The sequence below is a fragment of the Nicotiana tabacum genome, chromosome 8 (assembly GCF_000715075.1).
Source record: "Nicotiana tabacum cultivar K326 chromosome 8, ASM71507v2, whole genome shotgun sequence".
Classification (NCBI taxonomy): Eukaryota; Viridiplantae; Streptophyta; class Magnoliopsida; order Solanales; family Solanaceae; genus Nicotiana; species Nicotiana tabacum.
In genome coordinates, this window is record NC_134087.1 from 69406118 (window position 1) to 69417345 (window position 11228).

The 11228-nt window shown below is 37.3% G+C and overlaps 1 long non-coding RNA gene across 1 annotated transcript; it reads left to right on the top strand.

The window, feature by feature from the left end:
- Positions 1-358: 358 nt before the first annotated feature.
- LOC142162729 (uncharacterized) lies at positions 359-11017 on the top strand. Its single transcript, XR_012694055.1, has 2 exons — positions 359-1112; positions 8637-11017. It is a non-coding gene; the product is annotated as an uncharacterized LOC142162729 (long non-coding RNA).
- Positions 11018-11228: the final 211 nt, after the last annotated feature.

The following is an 11228-nucleotide window of genomic DNA, read 5'->3' on the forward strand; positions in this document are numbered from 1 at the left end:
ACTCTTTTATTTTATTTTATTACAAGAAAATAAAAATTACAAAAAATAGTTTCATTAATGTTTGGTAGTCATTTTAATCTTGAAAAATACTAAAAAAATAATTTTGTTTTAATGGTCAGTCTTTATTTTAATAATTATTTTTATTTAAGTAGGTCTAATTAATATTTTTGATAATATTTCTATATAGATAAATTTTTAGTTAGTTAAGCTAATTTTAAGCATAGCTAGTCATAAAGGTCCAAGTTTCTAGCCCATTCCTTAAGCCTAATACCCAATACCCATCAAGCTAACCCTAGGGACCCTTCTAGACTCTTGTTGGGAACAAAATAAAAGACATCCTTGCACTTTACAAAATATCAGCCGCAATACACTCTAGGAAATCAGCTAAAATACACAAAAATACAAGACCAAAAGCTGAACCAAAAAGACCTAGACTGAGGGCGTCGTTTCTAACCTTGAAGACACCCACCCCATTCCAGCCTTCCACCATCTTCAGCACCACAACAACCCGCTGCCATATCCACCTCCCTCACTCTAAAAACCCCCAAAATTGAACTCACCCTTCACCACCAAGCGGCGAACCAAAAGACCCCTCTTCTCCATGACCAGCATCTCCAGACCTTCATCGCCGGCGAGATTCGCTTGAAGCCTGTGCAAATTAACCCCATAACTAGGCAGTTACCATTCGATTCTCTGAGCTTCAACAGCCAAACCTCAAGATTTCTTAGAGAAGAACCTTCAGCGGCGATATCTCTTATTTTGCTTTGATTTTTTGAGAACGACTCGGACACACACACATTCGCACAAAAGCACACAGGAATACAGTTGCTTCAGTCTCGTTGTGGTGTTTCGACTTTCAGATTTGTTATGGTGTTCATGTAAATTTCAAAGTTTCGTTTCTTCTGATTTTAGTAAAAATTGACTCAAGTCTCGGTCATGGAGTTTTGTTTGAGTTTTATTGCTGTTTCATTGGTTCAGTGGTGACTGGTCGAGGTAGAAATTTTCCGTCGAGGTCTTGTTCGCATCTCAGATTCCGTTTTTGAGCCGAACTTCAGTTTGTGGCCGTTCTCAGCCTTTGTTTGGTTCTGCTAATTCTGTTTCTTTCTATTGAGGTATGTGTCTCAGTTTTAGACAATGTAATTGCTATAGTTTCTAATTAAATATCATGATATTATGTAATTTATTCACTGATGTGTCTGTTATGTGTGAGATTAGATATTTAGGTATTTGTTTGACTTTAAATTACTACAACTTTGGTTTGAGAAGTATGAGAATCATTTGGCAAATGAATGATCTTGTAAAGCTGGAAGTGGGTTTGGTTTAATTCAGTTTATTAATAGTTATAATTAACTCAATATGAAGGCAACTGAAAGTTCGTAGATCTGCTCATTCACTGACAGTAATGATCAGTTATCTTATATATAAGATTAATGAATTTTGATGTGCCAAAAATATTTTCTCCTGAACATGGAGTTATATCGGCAGCAGGGCGCATAGATAGTTTGGGTAAGACTATTGATTGATCATGCAATGTCTCACGCAATGCATAGTTTTCTTTGTAGTAACTTGAGATTTCAAGATCTGTGCTTAATAGTTCATGCAATAGCTTAAAAATGAATTCACCATTGGAAGAAGAAAACAGAATTAAACATCAGTTCTCTTACTTAATATGTATCATACAAGACTTTATTTCCTTTATTCAATACTGGTGTTATCTCCATGCTCAACTTCAGATTATTCGATATTCATTTTGGCACAAAAGAGACATTCGATTATGCACCTTCTTGGCTCTTGTGGCTAAGGCATAATCGTTTTAGAATAATCGAATCATAGACATCGTAGTGTGCTTCTGGCGCATTATAATCATTATCATGGCTATGGGTATGGTTCCCGTGACGTAGTTGTGATTTGTAATTTCTAAAATTCGGGTGTGCATTTCATGTGACCCGATTCTAATTTCCAACAAGTTTAAATAAAATATGTCGTGAACCGCGGATGCATTTCATGTAGCGTGGCTTACGATGTGTTTTAAATAACCTTGAATTTTCCTGAAATATTAAAAGCGGATAAAAGGTTAAAAAGGCACAATCGGTTTAAAACGTGCAAAAAATCAGATAATTGGGCTAATATTAATAGTTGAGTGACCGTGCTAAAACAACGAAACTCGAGAATGCCTAATACTTTCTCCCGGGTTAACAGAATTCCTTACCCGGATTTCTGTGTTCGCGGACTGTAATATAGAGTCAATCTTTTCCTCAATTCAGGATTTGAACCGGTGACTTGGGATACCATAAAATTATCCCAAGTGGTGACTCTAAATTTTAAATAAAATAATCTCGTTTCGATTGTCACTTAAATTGGAAAAAACTCTCTTATGTCCCTTCCGGGGGTGTAGGAATTCGCTGGGGATAAGAACCCAGAAATTCTGGTTCAGGGTTCAAGAATTCGAGTTTAGAATAATTGTTTTACTTGGCTTTATTTATTATCTGGTTTTATTACTTGTTTGGGCCTAATGTGCTACGTGTTGCTTTTACCGCTTTGATATTTTGTGAACTGTATATAAACTGCTACGGAACCCTTCTTCTCTCTAAGTCTTCTAAATCATGGAGGAGCGTACACTTCGTGCGACTTCTCTTCTGTTAAAGTCATCCCAAATTTTAGAACGGGGTTTGGACAAGTTGCAAAGCCGATGAAGCTTTTGTATTCCCGGTACGCTGCCCCTGGCTCAAGTCGTCCGCTCGGGTACACAAGTCTAGAACAAATACCCAGGTTTTTGAACCTAGAATAACTCAGCCTCATGTCGGATCCCTAGTAGGAACACTTGTTTGCATCACGTGCATTTAACTTTGGGGACTCAACACAGGGGTTGAGTCCGTCTAGGACAAGTGTACCCAAATTAAAAGACCATCCTGATGCATCTTACGTGCTACTTGTGTATCTATTTGTTTCAGCTTGCATGTTGACTGGCTTCTAGAATAGGGAAAGAAAATGAAAAAAGAAAAAGAAAAAGAAAAGAGAGTGAGAAGTAGGTATTTGAATTATCTTAAAACCCTGCCGAAATTTTGAAAAAAAGAAGAGAAAAAGTCATATTTTCCGGTTGCATCAAAACGGGCGAACTACGCGGGTCTGATTTTCACCGGATGTGAGATACGTAGGCAAACCTCATCGGTTCCGGCCCATAATTTTCAAAAAATCCAAAAATATTTTCCTTTACTTCCTCTCTAGAAAAGTCTTTTTTTGAGACCCCAATTTTCAAAAAATCCAAAAATATTTTCCATTACTTGCTTCTTTAGAAAGTCTTTCTTTTAGACCCTAATTGTTTTTTTTTAAATATACAAAAATATTTTCTTTTAATTTTTTCCAAAAATCCAAAAAAATATTTTCATTCTTCTTTCAAAATTGAAAAGAAAATTCAAAATTTAAAAATATTTTCTTTTTTTAGAAGCATTTCTTTCATAAATTCAAAATAAAATTCCTAAAATATTTTCTTTCTTCTTTAAAAGTTTTTCTTTCGAAATTCCAGAAAAAAAAAATCTTTCTTCTTTAGAAGTCTTTCTTTGCAAAAATGCTGAAGAAAAATCAAAATCCAAAAATATTCCCTTTCTTCTTTATAAGTCTTTCTTTCGAAAAAATAAAATAAAAAATTCAAAAAAAAGTTAGTTTATTTACTTTATTCATGATCTTCCCGAACTACGCAAGATCTGATTCATGTTCCCACATGATACGTATGCAACCCACATCAGGTTCGATCAACCATTGAAAAGAAAGATGAGAAAAAAAAATGAAAAAAGAAAAAAAATGAAAAAATATTGCTAATAATAAGGACCGACTGAGTCCATTCTAACATGTTTTGTTTTGAATTGTGAAGAAAGTTGAGGCGGTCGGTTTGTGGTAAGCTGGAAACACAAGATCCAAAGAAAAATGATAACTGACATCGAAGCTGTTACAAGTGCTCAAGAGACTCAGTGTCAGACGGTTCAACAAGAGGCTACTGTGTTTGAGAGAAATAGAATACTAAAACATCAAATGACTGAAATGTGTCAAGCAAGTGGTAAAGGACAACCTCGTCATGAGTCACAATTTGCTACACAGCAAGAGCAGTACCACTCTCCTGAGTACCACTCGTACTCGTTTGATCTTCCTGCAAACATTGAGAAGTTTGCCCGAAAGATGGTACAGGAAGAAATGACCCAAAGAGTGAAAAGCTTAGAACAACGGTTGAAAAACATGCAAGGGTTGACAGGTCAAAAGAGTGTTGCCTTCAAATATATATGTATGTTCCCCGATGTCCACTTGTCGCCTGGTTTCAAGACTCCCAAATTTGAAAAGTATGATGGACATGGAGACCCCATAGCCCACCTGAAAAGGTATTGCAATCAACTGAGAGGTGCGGGAAGAAACGAAGAATTGCTTATGGCTTATTTTGGGAAAAGCCTTACGAGAGTAGCATCCGAATGGTTTTTGGATCAAGACACATCTCGCTGGTACGTCTGGAATGACATGGCACAAACCTTTGTCAATCAGTTCAAATACAACATCGACATTACCCCAGACCGCATTTCCCTTTCAAACCTGAAGAAGAAACCAAGTAAAAGTTTCAGGGAATATACCATTAAATGGAGAGAGCAAGCAGCTCGAGTTAAGCCACCCATGGATGACCACAAGCTAATCACTGTCTTCCTTTAAGCGCAAGAGCTAGATTACTTTCAAAACATGATGTCCGCAGTTGGCAAATCCTTCTCGGAAGCAATCAAAATGGGAGAAATGGTAGAAAATGGTCTTAAGACAGGCAAAATTATAAGTTAAGTAATTCTCAAAGCCGCAACTCAGACTATCCCGATTGAATCCGATAATTACAGTGGCACGAATGAGAAGGATGAAGAAACCATGATGACAACAGGTTCGAGAAGAGGTCCCAGGAAAACACCTCGAAGGTATGCGCAGCCTCATCAGGTTTCCCATGACTCCCCTGAGCATCGCTATCCACCTCAGAACCCACAATACTTTGTCGCTCCACATCAGTATGTTGTCCAGCCACCAAAACACCCTAGAAAGCGAGCGCGAGCATCACAAAATCTCCACCAGCTTCCACAAAATTTTCAGGTACCCTATAACCCACATCCAGGCCAGAGGTATAGAGGGAAAAAAAGTTGAAAGATAATTTTACACCAATAGGAGAGTCCTATGCAAGCTTGTTTGAGAAATTAAAGCATTATGACATGATTGCACCTATTCCTCCAAATCATGTGGATCCACGTGCAAGAAGTTTTGACCCTTCTAAAAGGTGTGAATACCATTCCAATGCCCAGGGGTACAATTTGAAAGCTGTCGGGATTTAAAAAGAGAAATAGAAAGGATGATCCAGTAAAACCTGATTGAGCTCCAAGATAGTGACACCCAGAATATCGCGCAGAATCCTTTACTTGCACATGATGATGCACACTTTGTGGGGATGACGCGTGGTGACGGGGAGTATGAGAATCCTCTCGAGAATTTGCTAACTGAAGTTAATGATTTTGAAATTGGACAAGGCTCTGCTGATTTTGATGAGCAAATTTGTGGCTAAATATCAACCATAGCAATTGAAAAGTCATTCCCTCCTCACTAGGAAGGAATCTTGGTAGCTTGTTTTGATGTTTTTTCTATTATCTGGGTTATTTCAGGGTTGTGATCCAGATTTTATTTGTTTTATTGAGTCAAATCCTTCTATCCCTCCATTCTGTTTGTGTGAGTCTTGTCTTTTTATTCTGTTGCTATTTTCATTAGCCGGGTTATTTAGGGTTGTAACTCGGATTTTAGGTTGTTTGTCTTGTTGTTTACTCAATGAAATACAATTTGTCCTTTTGTGTCATTCCATGCTTAGTTCTTTTCCCGCTAGTTTTAATGACATGACATGCATGCGGAATTTTGGCCAGATCTTAGGAACTGATTTAATCTGGAATTCGATAACTAAAAAAAATACTTTTGAGGATGAATAAAGAGTTGGAATACTTTGGAACTAAGGTCGAGTAAAATTCACCTTCAAATCATTGTGAATATCGGGTTTGAGGATGTTTAATCAATTGATGTTTGTTGGAAAGTTTGTCACTAAGGGATGAAAAAATGTCTTGTGACCACGACACACCAAGAAGACAGACATGTTCGTCAATGCTGTGATCGCGAAAAGATGACATGTTTGACGTTCTTGAGATTGGGAGGCCTTTTTTCTACTACCCAAACACTTTATATCCTTTGCTACCCCTTTTGAGCCTGTGTTATTTTCTTTGACCACCCTCTTTTGGAATCAAGTTTAGAGGCAAGAGTAAAAAAAAATGAAAAAAAAGAAAAAAAATTCATGTCCCAAGAGTATAAACTGGGGCAATTCTTAGAAAGTTCAAGTGAAAAAAAAAGATTTGTCAAAGGTCCATGCCCTCAAAAATAGAAGGGGCAAAAAAAAGGAAAAAGAAAAAAAAAGAGAAACAGAAAAAAGATAAAAAAAATTTAGGTCAGATGTTTGAACTACGTTCGACCTGATTCCTTAAAAAAAAGGATACATAGGCAGCCTCACGATTCGGTCCAACCAAATAAGAATTCAAAAAAAAAAAAGAGAAAATCCCAAAAATCCCCAATAGCTGAAACTGGGGCAGAGATTTTATTTCACTTTTGAAAGAGTCGATTCCAAGAGTTGTAAGTCCACAACCCCCTTTACTTTGAGTTTATTTTGAGCCTTCATAACGTCCTTTCTTTCCAACCCTATCCAAAATCCTTCCAAATTTACCTCCCGATATACTTTCAAGAATGCTAAGAGAAGCATGCAATGAGCAGCGGTTGTCACATGACGTAGAACACCGTCGAGTTTCTCACAAAAAGGGTAAGAAAAATGAGAGAGTCTTATTAGTGAAAACCCTCACGGGCACTGTAAGATGACGGTAAGCAAAGATGAATAAATGAGAGAGACTTGTTGGTGAAAACCCCTCGGGGCACCACTAGTCGAAAGTGAGTCGCGAAGCTGATGCAAAGAATTGACACGAACAAGCCCGACTTCAAAGCTCATAAGAATGGCAAAAGGAAAGATTGGATTAGTTTGATAGATCAGGCCGTTGAGTCCAAAATGCATGTCATGACCGTTAAGGCTAGCTATTGAAAAAGAAGAAGAAGAAAACTCATCCTTCTGTCCTTTCGACAGGGGGCATTTCTTATTAATATTGTTTCTTTATAGCATTGTGTCCTTCCCTATGAGTTAGTCCTTGTCAAAACAAGCAAGAAAAGATTTCAAAATCTGCTACCAGCTTTTCAGCTGCACAAAGTAAATTTGGCCAGTATACTCGATTGTTACTGTCAACGTGCCTTGATGATTCATGCAAAGGCTCCCCCAAAAGACTCTTGTCATTCTATTTGGCGTAAGCAAAGATAACTTGTGATTCTCTCTGACAGACAAATTGCTCAAAAGCAGGAAGTCATTCAAGATATCAGAAAAGGTCATCTAAGAAAAGATCTCCAGTTGGGATAATGCTGATTGAGCCAGAAATACAATGGTACCGGGTGTGAAACAATTAGGGTTGATGCAGAGCAAAAGTCTCTTGAAGCCGACTCAAGCTGATTGAGCAGAAGCCAAGCTGCCCAAGACTCAAGGCCACAAACCGACCACCATTTTCAAAACTGACAAATTTTCCTTTGTATGAAACAGGAACAAAGCAGTGTAAGGAAAGTGATTCAAAAAGAGAAAAAAAATGAAAAACAATTAAAAAACAAAAAAGGGAAGAAAAAGGAAAGACGAGAGGAGCCGACAAAGGGAAGTTTCTCAAATCTTTGCCTTTATTTGTCTTGCTATTGTGCATAAAACTTGCCATTGATCTTCACATTTTTCCTCCTAGGATCAAATCTTAGTCTGATGAACCTTTCTCATAAGATAACAAGATAGAGACCTAGTCTGATGAACTTTCTCCTAGGATCGAAGTCTTAGTCTGATGAATCTTTCTCCTAAGATAGAAAACCTAGTCTGATGAATTTTCTCCTAGTATCGAAATCTTAGTCTGATGAATTTTTATCCTAAGATAGAAAACCTAGTTTGATGAACTTTCTCCTAGGATCAAAACCTAGTCTGATGAACTTTTTCCTAGGATCAAAATCTTAGTCTGATGAATCTTTCTCCTAAGATAGAAGACCTAGTCTGATGAACTTTCTCCTAGGATAGATATCTTAGTTTGATGAATCTTTCTCCTAAGATAGAAAACTCAGTCTGATGAATTTTCTCCTAGGGTAAACGCCTTAGTCGGATGAATCTTTCTCCTAAGATACCAAAAAAAAAGAGAAAAAGGCCTAGTCCGATGAATTTCCTCCTAGGATTAACATCTTAGTCTGATGAATCTTTCTCCTAAGATAGAAAACCTAGTCTGACGAATTTTCTCCTATGATATTTTGAAAAAAAAAGAAGAGGAAGTTTGGATTTGAAAAAATGGGTCAATTTTTAGTTTTCTTAAGATTATTAATGTTTAGTTTTCCTGAAATCAGGGGGCCCGCATGGAGAATAGGGTGAGTTTTTACTTTAGTCAAGTTTAGTTTATAGTTTTCCTAGTCTATTCTTTAGTTTACTCTCATCATTGCATCAATAGTACAAGTGGTTTACAATTTTGCTAATTACTCACAAATCTTCCTAGTGCAAACTGGGGAAGAAAAAATTTCTTTTGTTTTGTCTGTTTTGTTGTAATCAGGCGCCCACCTGGAGAACAAGGGAAGACAACTCAAGTTTCTAGGGAAAGCAGTGTTGAAGGAAGACAACTCAAGTTTCAAGGGAAAGCAGTTTCGAAGGAAGACAGTTCAAGTTTCAGGGGAAAATGGTTCAAGGTGCAAGGGAAAACAGTGTCAAGTAACAAGAGAAGACAGTTCAAGTTCAGCAATCAGGCACCCACCTAGAAAAAAAGGGGGAATTCAATTCAGAATGCAATTCAGGTCAGCAACAAAAGAAGCTCGCGTCAAGAATGCGAGTCAGTAGTCCGAGATGATCAACAGAAGTTACTCACAATCCAAAATAAAAAGAAAAAAACAAAAGAAAGACAAGAAGTGAATCCAAATGCAGAAGTTAATGAAAGATGTGAGCTGCTCAAGACGTAGCTGAGGTCACAAGCTCTGCATGTCCCGTCTTGATTTGAAAAAGCTGAAGAAGATTGAACCAATACCTGCAGCTAACGAGCATCAAGATTCAAATCAGAGTCTGCATGAAGAACCAACCAAGACTCAAGATCAAGCTTCACAAGACTCATAGATAGGAATCTTGTAACTCATAGTTGATAGGCTTAGTTAGTCTTTTTCATTTTTGATTTTGATGTAATAATGGGACTGCGTACCGGAACCTCGGCGGAACGGCACCTCAATCGGCTCTCCGCCTCGGCATACTTCATCACCTCATTCACCTCTGAACTACACGTGGCCTGATTCCTTTATAGCCAAGGATATGTAGGCAGCTCAGATACTAAGGCTAGAACACATTCCCCTCTCTTAGTTTTAGTCTCTCCAAATAAGGGTCGGGTCAAAAAACCTGTCTAGTCGTTCTTTGTCTGAAAACTCTTCGTGTTTCCAGTCAAAGAGGGGCAGTTGTAGACATGTGATTTTTGACCCTCCCCAAGATTTTTTATATTTTAGTATTTAAATATTTAATTTAGGCCTAATAGCGTTATTTTAATTAATTTTGACTCTTTTACTTTATTTTATTACAAGAAAATAAAATTACAAAAAATAGTTTCATTAATGTTTGGTAGTCATTTTAATCTTGAAAAATACCAAAAAAATAATTTTGTTTTAACGGTCAGTCTTTATTTCAATAATTATTTTTATTTAAGTAGGACTAATTAATATTTTTGATAATATTTCTATATGGATAGATTTTTAGTTAATTAAGCTAATTTTAAGCATAGCTAGTCATAAAGGCCCAAGTTTCTAGCCCATTCCTTAAACCTAATACACAATACCCATCAAGCTAACTCTAGGGACCCTTCTAGACTCTTCTTGGGAACAAAATAAAAGAGATCCCTACTCTTTACAAAAAATCAGCCGCAATACACTCTAGGAAATCAGCTAAAATACACAAAAATACAAGACCAAAAGCTGAACCAAAAAGACCTAGACTAAGGGTGTCGTTTTCTGACCTTGAAGACACCCACCCCATTCCAGCCTTCGACCATCTTCAGCACCACAACAACCCGCTGCCAGATCCACCTCCCTCACTCTAAAAACCCCCAAAATTGAACTCACCCTTCACCACCAAGCGTCGAACCAGAAGACCCCTCCTCTCCAAGACTAGCATCTTCAGACCTTCATCGCCAGCGAGATTCGCCTGAAGCCTGTGCAAATTAACCCCATAACTAGGCAGTTACCATTCGATTCTCTGAGCTTCAACAGCCAAACCTCAAGATTTCTTAGAGAAGAACCTTCAGCGGCGATATCTCTCATTTTGCTTTGACTTTCGAGAACGACTCGGACACACACACACATACGCACGAAAGCGCACAGGGATACAGTTGCTTTAGTCTCGTTGGGATGTTTCGACTTTCAGATTTGTTATGGTGTTCATGTAAATTTCAAAGTTTCGTTTCTTCTGATTTTAGTAGAAATTGACTCAAGTCCGGTCATGGAGTTTTGTTTGAGTTTTATTGTTATTTCGTTGGTTCGGTGGTGACTGCTCGAGGTAGAAGTTTTCCATCGAGGTCTTGTTCGCATCTCAGATTCCGTTTTTGAGCCGAACTTCAATTTGTGGCCGTTCTCACCCTTTGTTTGGTTCTGTTAATTCTGTTTCTTGCTATTGAGGTATGTGTCTCAGTTTTAGACAATGTAATTGCTATAGTTTCTAATTAAATGTCATGATATTATGTAATCTATTCACGGATGTGTCTGTTATGTGTGAGATTAGATATTTAGGTATTTGTTTGACTTAAAATTACTACAACTTTGGTTTGAGAAGTATGAGAATCATTTGGCAAATGAATGATCTTGTAAAGCTGGAAATGGGTTTGGTTTAATTCAGTTTATTAATAGTTATAATTAACTCAATATGAAGGCAATTGAAAGTTCGTAGATCTGCTCATTCACTGACAGTAATGATCAGTTAGCTTATATATAAGATTAATGAATTTTGATGTGCTAAAAATATTTTCTCCTGAACATGGAGTTATATCGGCAGCAGGGCGCATAGATAGCTTGGGTAAGACTATTGATTGATCATGCAATGTCTCACGCAACGCATAGTTTTCTTTGTA